Here is a 10,086-nt window from a genome sequence, read left to right on the forward strand (position 1 = left end):
AATCTTTGGCACACTGAAATACGAGCAAACTTGTGCCAGGCCCCACATTATATTTATAGTCTCTTAAAACAACATATCCCTTTCTATTTTGCTATATTATGGAACATAGTCCTTTTTTATTGCTCTGTCCGGTGAAGTGGCAATAAGGATTTCTGTATAACCAGCTTCCTTGAGCTTGTGGTATTTCCTTACATAACAAACATGTATAATTTTTTTTTTATTTGCCTACAACCACCTTCGAAGACCTATGGGTTGAACTGGGCTCATACTTTCATCTAAAATTACCTGGTTTCATAGGGATACTGGAAAAAATGTTAGTGGTGTATATATTTAAATAACATTCCAAGAATGGTACAATGTACATACTGTGCATCTTTTTAACTGCTTCCATATATTGTAAAAAAAAACATAATGCATTGAAAATAAACAATCTTTTGCGTGAAATAAACTACTTAGTTTTGTACCCACCATGGGATCATTTGAGATTATTCTAAACTCTTCCATGTGTGTCCTTACACTGACATATGTTGGAAACATGGAAACGCCATACTTATGAAATTCTGCTGGTTTAAAGCAGGGACGGATCTAGCCCATCTGATCAGTAAAAAGTCAGGTGGCATAATATCAACACACCTTTGTTTTATCCTCTCCAGCTAGCTATCCCTGTTTTTCTGTCTCTCCAGGTCTCCCTGCTGGCACTGGCTGTGTATGAATCACTGACAGTTTGTCACACAGTGTGACAGATATGGGGAGTCAGTATTCCATATTTACTTGGCGTGCTTCTATACTACGAGTCATGGTGCGGAAGTAAGGCCTTCCGGGTAGTGCAGAGGCAGTGCAAAAGTGAACAGGGAGTGCTAGTTCCCCATGCCTCTATGTGACTGCAACAAAGAGCACATGGCTAACTTTTCTCAACATCAATCCTGAACTGTATTTATTGAGCTGAAGGACATTGACATCTGCACTGTATGATTATATCCTCCTCTTTTTGGTGTTCCCCCATTACATCAAAATCAGTCCCCTACAAACAGTCCTTCACTGATCTTCACTGTGGCTGTGGCATCATGGCAGAGGGGTGGGAGTTGGAGAAGGTCTGGACTGAAGAAGCCTTCTGCTCTCTTCTGAATGCCCATGCCCATAAAGGTCATCCATTTCTATGATGCTGAACCATAACAAAAAATGGCATCCTCACTGGCCAGCCTGCATCGTGGAATGATGCAGTGCATGATTAAGGAAAAGACACTGTGCAGCTATGGTGACTTGACATGGCTAAGGCTAAATGCTTTTCCCCTTGCCCTCATTGCTGCTGCAACTGAAATCTGGACTAGTGCATCACTGAGCTCCTGAACAGACTGAGGTGCAACCTGGGGACGTCATATGGACCGAAACATAATGCCCCAGAGGTGATCTATTGGATTTAGGTCAGGCAAGCGTGGGGGGCATTCAATTGAATCAATTCCTTCAACCTCCAGGAACTGGCTGCATACTCTCGCCACATGAGGCCGGGAATTGTAATGCGCCAAGAGGAACCCAGGACCCATTGCACCAGCGTAGGGTCTGACAATGGGTCCAAGGATTTAATCCTGATACCTAATGGCAGTCAGGATGCCATTGTCTAGCATGTAGAGGTCTGTGCATCCCTCAATGGATATCATACCACAGACCATCACTGACCCACCACCAAACCGGTCATGCTGAATGATGTTACAGGCAGCATAAAGTTCTCCACAGCTTCTCCAGACCCTTTAATGTCTGTCACATATGCTCAGGGTGAACCTGCTCTCATCTGTGAAAAGCATGGGGCACCAGTGGTGGACCTGCCAATTCTGGTGTACAATGGCAAATTGCAATCAAGCTCCACCATGCTGGGCAGTGAGCACAGGGCCCACTAGAGAACGTTCGGTCCTCAGGCCACCCTCATGAAGTCGGTTTCTGATTGTTTGGTTAGAGATTCACACCAGTGGCCTGCTGGAAGTCATTTTGTGGGGCTCTGGCAGTGCTCATCCTGTTCCTTCTCACACAAAGGAGCATATACCGGTCCTGCTGATGGGTTAGGGACCTCCTACTGCTCTGTCCAGCTCTTCTAGAGAAGCAGCCTGTCTCCTGGAATCTCCCTCATGCTCTTGAGACTGTGCTGGGAGACACAGCACACCTTATGCCAATGGAACATATTATGCCAATGGCACATATTGATGTGTGATATTGACTTTTTTGAGCAGTTTATATAAGTAACAAACAGCTTGATCCTTTGTCAAGTAAAGTTGGATACACACTATACAGTTCTCTTTAGATTTACCAAAATCATATAATATGAAGTCAAACCTAAACACTTTAAATTTGAATGCAATCAGACAGGCCCCTTGCACTACATAGTTGAAGGTAAATCTAAAGGAAACCGAACAAAAGCTATATAGTGTGTATCCAGCTTACAGGTCTGTTTGCATGAGCCCTGGTGGTGTACTGCTAAGGTACATTAAAATGACCCAATTGGCCATTCCACTATTAAAGCCAAACCAATCAAAGTTAAAAACACAACAGTTAAAGCTGAACTTCTGTCTGTAACTTCACACAGTAATGCAAGGCTTTCTCCCTGGTGTGGAGTGTCATGCTTGCCCCCTCCCTTGAGGGGGTAGGGGGCGAGCAGGATAGTCAGGACGCCCACTAACACACAGCTCCTGTCTCTATTTGCAACGTAGAGAGCGTCCTGACTCTCCTGCTCACCCCCTCAAGGGAGGGGGCGAGCACGACTCTCCACACGAGGGAGAAAGCCTTGCACTACTGTGTGTAGTTACAGACAGAAGAACAGGAAGTAAGGATTTTTCAGAAGAAATAAGGACATTTAAAAGCAAAATCGAAGGATGAGGTAAATGAAGGAGGACTGCACTAATGTAAAGGAAGCTATTTAGGGAATTTTTTTTTTACCTTTACAACCCCTTTAATGAGAAAGTAGCCTTACATTGATCCAGCTTGGCACAATGTAAGTATGCACAGCCCATACCTGAGGGATGGCCGGGGAAACCGAATATCGCTGTAGCAGTCGGCAGTACTGCGGTGATATCCACAATCTTCAAGGTCCTGTGGAGAGTGGCTTTCCCTCTGCACAGTGTCTACAGGGGTTTGCTCAACCAGCACTGCTGTCACTCACATAACTCCTTTTATTTTATTTTTTAATGAATAGAAGGTGTTCTCTGATTGGAAGAGATGTAACATTACGGCTCCTCCTCTCAAGCTTGTCTGATTAAAGAAACGCCCATAAGGTATGAGATTTGCATATTCACATTCTGCCAAGCTGGACCAATGTTCGTATGCAATAACGTTTATTTCTAAAGTGCAGCTTCAAATACCCTGTTTAAAATGATATGTAGACTTGTTTCCCTTCCTCAATATTTGCAATGCTGTTCAGTCACACTTGTGCTTCACATATCCTTGTCACATTGCAAAGCCAGCAGGGTGACACCATTACCTCGTAATGCCACTTTTTGTGTCACCTGCCCCTCCCACTTGCTTTCTGCCTCGTGAAAAAAATCCTGATTGACTCACAGTTCATAACATTTCTCTCTCATTCTAAAATTTATTGTGAAGGTGATTGTGGGAAGATTTTTCTATTCTGCAGTTTTTTAAAAGTATAACATTTTTTTTTTTTTTCGAAGGAGTTCAAATTTAATTCCCTTTAGATTTAGGGCACTGCCTTACATAGAAATAACAGTATCTTTTCTTTTTAGAATCATGCTCAGTAGTAACAGACTACTGAGCCTAAGCTATTAATTTGCACTTTTCTGAGCAAGAGTGATAATTAATTTAGCAAATTCATAACAGTTATAACAAATTAAGGACTTACATATGCTTTCCTGTTAAATAGATCTGCAGTGTGCTTTTTTCGCTCCTAATTAACACGTATATGACTTGTTTCGTGAATTAGGTCATCCTTAGGTAATATCACTGCGTGGGGCCAAAAATACACTCACTTTGCTTTCTCTAGTTTCATGCTGAAACGGTCATACTCTGTGAGCTGCTTGCTGCCTCAGCACCCTATTAATGAACTTTCTCAGCAGATGTGCCTTGTACAGCTAAGTCAACCTGTGGCTCTCTATCTATAAAAGAACAAAAAAATTCCAGCACATCCTGCCCCTGGAATAATTGCTTGAATAAGGTGAAATAGGAAGCAATGTTACTAGTTAGGTAGAACAACCTCCTCTCACTTGTCTTTTGTTCACACGTGATTATGGAAAGCCAATCTTTTCTAAAGAGACCCTGTCACCACCCGCTATGTTGACAATTAAACCCATGCAGGGGGTCTTTATTAGGAGCACGTAAGAATCCCTTCCTGCTGTGTGATTCAACACTCCTACCCAAGAATATAAGCTCAGAAATTCTGACCCAAAATTCACAATTCCGACCCAAAATTCACAATTCCTGAAATGCCTGGTTAAGGGACCTCCAGTCCATCTGCAGCACCACTCCCCCCCCCCCCCGACCCCTTTATCATCGGTGTGTTTTGCTGCAAAAACAAAAATGTTTCAAGATCAGCATTGAAAGCTGCTGAACAGAAAACAATGACATCAGATTTACTACTCTGCAGTTTTCAGTGTCAATCTTGAGATATACTTAAATACAGATTCCCTGCCTGTGTTTACTCAGCAAAGCAAGTAGTGAAAGGATCTCTTTAAAGTGACCCTGACAGGTGTAAAATGAATTCATATTAAAGTTGCCTGCTAAAAAAAAAATAAGAATTTACACTCATCTGCCTAGCTCTCTCCTGCTGTCCACCATGGTTCCATCCTTCGACCCCTACATGAATAAGGCCTGCTTCACACCTATGCATTTTTGGTGCTTTTGGCATTTTGCAGAAACACACTACAGTCCATTTAACATAGATTCCTATGGAACATGTTCTGTAGTGCAAATCTGCAAAAAAGCATAGGTGTGAATCAGGCCTAAAGAGCTCAGCTGTGATTTAGGAATCCAAGATTGGAACCATTACATGCAGAGGGGGACACAGGTATAGGACACAACTGGAAGCATTGAATGTCAAAGAGGCATTTGGAGGCTGCAGAACTGGAAATGATGGAAGGCTGACAACATGGACTGGATAAAAGGTATAAATGTGCTTCAATTGTATAGAATTATAATTTGGATTTATGTTAAAAGTGACAGGATCAATTTAAAGTGCGTGTAAACCCTTACATATACTAAGTGAAGTGACAAGCCTCAGATGATACACAGAGAGGAACCAAATCCTACATAGGTTGCGTCTGCAAGCATCTGTCTTGTACAGCATTGGTCATCAATCCTGTCCTCAGGGCCCACTAACATGCCAGATTTTATGTATTACCTTGGTGAAATGCAGACTAGAATACTGCAATCACTGAGCAGCAAATTATATCACCTATGATGTATTTCAGTTATCTTGCAAACCAGGCCTGTTAGTGGGTCCTGAGGACAGGGTTGATTACCACTGTTGTACAGTAAACAGATGGAAATATTTTTCTCAGCAGCAGAAAGTAGGGGTCAAGGATCAGACGTCACACATATTGCGGAGTGTAAAACACATAGATCAATATAATCTGAGAGCTGATTGGAGGAAAGTGACACACCCTCCTCTTTACAGGCTCAGGGAACCATAGACCAGGGGTTTGGGTCACCTGCTGTGTACTGGAGAAAGGAGGGATTGGCCGGGCCATCTTCTGTGAGACTGAAGGGTCAGCTTACAGCAGGGACTCATGCAGATAGCAGAGGAATCAGAGAGAAACCAGACTCTTTGTTTTGGATTTGGGTTAGTACACACTATAGTGGGATGTGCTTTGCAAATTTTACAACCACTTTAACACGCCCATCCCCTGTAAATCCTACTGCAACATGTTGGCCACATATTACATCTTTTACTCAACCCCCCCACTGCACCTAACCTCAACTACTATAACCCTGTAGGTGGGACACACATATGGGAGAGATGTATATGCTGCATACCCCAAAACGTATAATATGGAACAGTTTCCCCAAAGGGGCTTTAGACAGCAATATAACAAGACCACGATCAAGGTCAAAAAGTGATCTTGCGTTATATTGCTGTCTAAAGCCCCTTTGGGGAAACTTTTCCATATCAATTACTAAAACCTCTTCCATCTCATGCACTGTATTCCTCCTTCTCTAGGAAAAATAATTTAGCTGCATACTTGCTCAAGGTGGCAATTAAAAATTTATTTGGATATGGATAGGTAGGGCAAGTGCAGAGGCCTGATTGCTTTTACATGAATCCGACCATGAAAAACATAAAGCCTAAAACTGTAAAGGCCCTCAACAGCTGACAATGGGCTTGTATTAATGGGTACATTCCCACAATTATCTATTACATTATCTAGAAGTAGCTAGAATTATTCTATATGCAAATTCAGTGAACAATCATATGGAGTACTAAGTGTTGTTTTAAAAGAGAATGAAATGTGAAGACTTGTCATGCACATTGTTGGTGACTAATTATCTCAGATTACTATACATCTAGACAGAAAAAAAAAAGCATTTCAAATATTCTTTGTCTATGTCACAAAAAACAAACACTAGAGATGACATGGAGTTTAACATGTGATCTTCATTCATTTTATGAAAACCTTTTATTTAAAGTGGTTATCAAACACATAACACATCTCAAGTGACATGGATATAGGCATTTGTTTCAGTTTATGAGTCATTAATTACTGAAAGGAAATACAAAGCAGTTGAGTGAATGTCAAGTCTATTAATAACAGCCAAGACAAAATAATCAGAATAATGAAATAGCATGGCATGTCCATCCTGTCTCATACGTGAGCTTCAGAAGTTCCTTAATTAAAACAAAAAAAGTAATACTCCAAATACTATAGGGTTGATTTACTAAAAGCAAATGTTTACTTTGCAAGGGAAATTTCCCTTAGCTTAGTGAATGTGGTGACTCTTTTGGATTCCATTATCCAATCATGTGCAAGCAGAATTTTCACCACATTGTCAGAGAATTTTCTCCATATCTTTGTGAAACTGAAAATTGCCCTGCAAAGTGAACAGAATATTTACCCTTTGTAAACGAACACCTATCTTCCCTAACTATACCAACCCTTAATCATCTATCTCTTATTTTGTGTCAGATCACATAGTATGTAGGATTGCTGTGTATGTTGATGACCAAACTGACCACAGACTATAGTGATCCTCTAATATTGATGATAAGTCCTCATATCACAGTAGGATCTATAGATTACAGTAGGACTATATCCAATTGGGAATGTTAGCTCTCTTACCGAATAGAGCATCTAAGAACTATTTAAAAATATGTCGTTGCCACTGCTGACTTGCTTTAGAATGTGTAGGCTCCAGGGCCATCATCCTTATATTTGCATTGTCACTGGTCTTTGACCTTGAAAATAATATAGGCAGTGAAATGTCAGGAAGCCTCAACTGCATACTCATTCCAAATGAATGTCTGTGTGTGTTGCAGGACATCTCTTATAGATCAACCCTCCACTACCTTAACAACTTGTGAAAACAAATGGGGGAGCTCTGTTCCAAAGGATGGTTGATGAGCAATAATAAAACATATAGTAAATACTTTATTAGCGAGGGAACAAAGTATATGTAGCTGCCAGGAGATGCATAGATATCCAGAGCAATAGTAAATACTGTATTTATTGGCGTATAACACTTACTTTTTTACCCCGAAAATAGAGGATAAAATGTGCCTGCGTGTTATACGCAGGGGGCTATGGAAAGTTTTTTTCCTGAAACTTCCCTCTTAAAGTAAGGGTGCGTGATATATGCCAATAAATACTGTAGATAATGTTGGTAAAAAAAAACACACAGTGGCTGTAAAAACACTCAGGAGCCAGAAGAGGTGGAGAGGCCAGATGTCTGGGAGAGCCAGAAGGTTTCAGGGACCAAAGTGTCAGAGGCGAGGGACTTCCAACCTGCCCAAAAACGGTCTCCATCCCGATATACACAAGCGTGTCATACCTATACTGTCTACACTGCCTGCACGTTGAGGGAGGCTGGGGTAGGATGCTGCTGAGCCATGCTGGGACCTACATCACTGGAGCTTGAGGTGAGTGGGTTAACCAAGCTGTCTATCTGTCTGGTGGAGGAGGCTGGGGAGAATGGACTTTGCTGAACCCTGTGGGGAACCATTCAGCTGCTGAAGCCTGCTTGGGACTAATCCTTGGAGGGCTGCAGCAGTAGTAGCTGGAGATAGAAAAAAATATATAGCGACCCCCTACACATTAGGGCAAGCTGGGAAGCCCAAGCATATTAGTGTGGGAAAGAATGTGACAGCAGTGGCGATCAGAGGGGGGCAGACAGATTGCACACTCATTGAAAATGCCGGGCACGCTGTCTGTGATGACAAGAAAGCGAGGGGAGGAAAATGCTTCCCAGGGGAAGTCCAGTATAGGCAACGGAACATTGATACCACCTCAGCCAAAGATGCAGTCAGTGCGGGGGACAAAAACAAGCCAGGCCGCAGCGGCGGCCAAATTAGAAAAATATGCACATACCTCGGCACACATAGCAGCTCATACACCTACAAAAGGACAATGGGTGCAACAGCCGAACCCCCAGTGAAAGATCCAGGGCCCAGCATCGGCGACATCAACATCCGCGGCCAGGGGTCCAAGAAAAAGGCACCGAAAGAAGGGATGGAGACAACTATAGGACTAGTGGAGGAGGGTGAGCCTTCTATGAAAGAAATGTTTTTTTGCAATTAATAACTGTAAATTCTCATTATCTGAAATATTTGATCAACTGAAGGGTATAAAAGGACATGTCAGTGCTTAAACATGATGTACAGGGGATTGGTACGCATTATGAAAGTAATGAGAGAACAATTTAACATGTGCATTAAGAAGATTGACGATATGGAAAATAGATTACGCAGGAAACATATAAGGGTACTAGGTCTCCCAGAGAAAAGTGAAGGTAACCACCACACTGAATTCATGGAAGATTGGCTTAAAGAAGTGTTTGGCAAGGACTGTTTGGCAAAATTCTTCTCAATTGAGCAGGCCCATAGAGTCCCCTTTAGGGCTCCAGCTGCAGGAGGCCAACCAAAACCTGTCCTCATTAAACTCCTAAATTTACAGATAAAATCACTATTCTTCAAAAGGCATGAGAGATGAAAGAAATACAATATAATGGTGCAAGAATTTCAATCTACCCAGACTTTTTCCCCCGAATTAGAGACAAAGGGCAAAATTTACTGGGTGTAAATGTATACTGCAGCAAAACAGAATCAAGTATGCCATGTTCTATCCAGCACACCTGCTGAACTGATATCATGGATAAATATAAATGAAGGGAAGATACAGCAGGGAGGAGATGAACAGTAAACATTAAAACTAAGAGGCACCCCTCTTTTTTTGGGGGGGGGGTGAAGGGGACCTCTTTAAAAAGGAACAATTTGTCTTGTTTTTCTCTGACATGGGAGCGGGGGGGTGGGGGGCGGCAGGGAGGGAGGGAAGGGTTGATAAATGTGTATTTCCTGCTGGGACTGGCACAAAGGTGGGGAAATAAGAATGTATATCAAAATGTATGGAAGGGATATGTAAGAGGGGGAGACACACTAAAAACACTGCAAAAGAAAGAGAAGGTGCGCCAATCTAAGTGCAGCAGCATAAAAAGTTTAAGGAAAAGAAAAATACAGAGTGGGTGATAGTGGACTTCTAAATACCATCAGCCCCCCTGCTTGCTGAGAATTTTGTGTGGGATAGTGATCGCTGCCATTTCCATCTGGACTCTAGTGACACCGGACCAGATCGCCCTATACATGCCTTTTACTTCTTACATTATGCGAGTAGCCATTTGGCTGTGTGATATACAAACTTCCATTAAACTTTTTATGCTGCTGCACTTAGATTGGCACACCTTCTCTTTCTTTTGCATACATTCCAGAGCCTGCTTCTGCTTTTATGGTAGCTGCCGCTAGTGCTTCCTCTAACTTTGGATATTGTATTGGACTATATAATTTACTGTATTGCCTATCCAATTGATTTCAGTAATTATTATTATTTATACCCTAATAATCTTGCGCCAGCCAACAATTTTTTACTGTACACTAAAAACACTACAGCA

Source organism: Rana temporaria, chromosome 5 (genome assembly GCF_905171775.1).
Source record: "Rana temporaria chromosome 5, aRanTem1.1, whole genome shotgun sequence".
In the NCBI taxonomy this organism is placed as follows: domain Eukaryota; kingdom Metazoa; phylum Chordata; class Amphibia; order Anura; family Ranidae; genus Rana; species Rana temporaria.